At 36.8% G+C, this 1,477-nt stretch overlaps 1 protein-coding gene across 1 annotated transcript in view; it reads left to right on the top strand.

The window, feature by feature from the left end:
• LOC102872678 (ATP synthase subunit gamma, mitochondrial-like) overlaps nucleotides 1-1,477 on the top strand; it is a 3,079-nt gene that overhangs the window by 886 nt on the left and 716 nt on the right. The window lies entirely within an intron of this gene.

The raw sequence follows: 1,477 nt of genomic DNA, 5'->3' as shown, positions 1-1,477 counted from the left end.
AATGAAAATCAAGTGTCATCCTCAGACAAGAGGTAAAGAAGAAAAGTTAAGCCAGCTCATTTCATTATGCTTAATGCTGTCCTTGTCAGAAAGATTGTTGGTCCATTGTTCAAATTACTAAAGACAGCAAGATATTTGTAAATTATCTTACAATAAATGATTTTAAAATAAAAAAAAAGATAATTCAGATTCTTAACAACTTAACCTTAGTAAAGGACATCATGGTGGGAAAAGTGGGGAATCAGAGAAAGGGATGAAACCCCACAACAAGATGAATTGACATAATGACTATAACAATGAGCTCAGACTCATCAGTTATCATGAGATTGGCACAGTATATGGCAAGGTTCAGATATATTGTTCATAGTGTATAAATCAAAAGACCTTGATGGCACTTAACAACAACAACATAATATTCAGTATACAACCTAAAAGAACTATTCTTGTTTGTTGCCACTGAGTAGACAAGGTTAGGGCTAGGCTCAGATCTGTTGTTCACAGTGTTTCTATGAATGGAGATTGACTGCATGGCTTCTAGCAACAATTTCCACCACCAGCTGTGATGTGCTTGAATTTTTTTTAATAGATTAGTATTTCAAGGGCTGCATATGTTTGCTGAAATACCGCTATTGGTCAATTCCTAGATTGTTATTATTTGCCAGTGCCTTTACTACAGCTTGGACTCCTTTCTTCTGCATCTTTGGTTCTTGTTTGTTTTCTTTTTTGTAATACAATTTTTATTTTATACTTATTTACTTATAAAGTTCATATACATTATTTTTCATACCAGATCTTTCCCATTTCCTTCACCCACTCCTTCATCCACCCATCAAATTGTGTGACCCCCTCCACCCCCACCCATCCTCACCTCTCTGCACCCCTCTCCCCACTTTGGATTTTCATAGATGTTCTACAATAATAGTCTTACACAGTATTTGTCCTGTTGAACTGGTTAGTCCACTTAGCATAACACTCTCCAGGCCCTCCCAAGTTAGGTAGTAACCTACAAAATCATTGCTCCTGCTACTGCATAGTAGTATTCCATTGTGTGAATGTAATTTTTCAATCCATTCAAATTGTGGTTGGACATTTGGGTTGTTCCATGTTTTTGTGATGGTAAATAATGCTGCTATGAACATTGGTGTACAAGTCTGCTTTTTTTCTTCAGTTCTCAATTTCTCAGGGTATATTCAAAGCAGTAGAATAGCTGTGTTATATGGAATTTCCATGTTCAGCTTTGAGAAAACATCAAACTGCCTTCCAGAGCGGTTGTACCATTTTACAATCCTACCAACAGTGTATACGAGTTTCTATCTTGCCCTATTCACTCCAACATTTATTACTTGCTATCCTGTTAAACTTGGCCATTGCGACTCGAAAAGTAGTATACCATATATCATAGACAAGGTGATCTAAGCTTAAAAGTTCAAAAATGGGGGAGCTCTGGTGGCCTAGTGGTAAGGAGCTGCAACTACAA

This window comes from Elephantulus edwardii, unplaced genomic scaffold (assembly GCF_000299155.1).
Source record: "Elephantulus edwardii isolate Elephantulus edwardi_28Jun2011 unplaced genomic scaffold, EleEdw1.0 scaffold00051, whole genome shotgun sequence".
NCBI classification, from domain to species: domain Eukaryota; kingdom Metazoa; phylum Chordata; class Mammalia; order Macroscelidea; family Macroscelididae; genus Elephantulus; species Elephantulus edwardii.
Note: the sequence above shows the minus strand (reverse complement) of the source record. Positions and strands in the feature narration are given on the sequence as shown.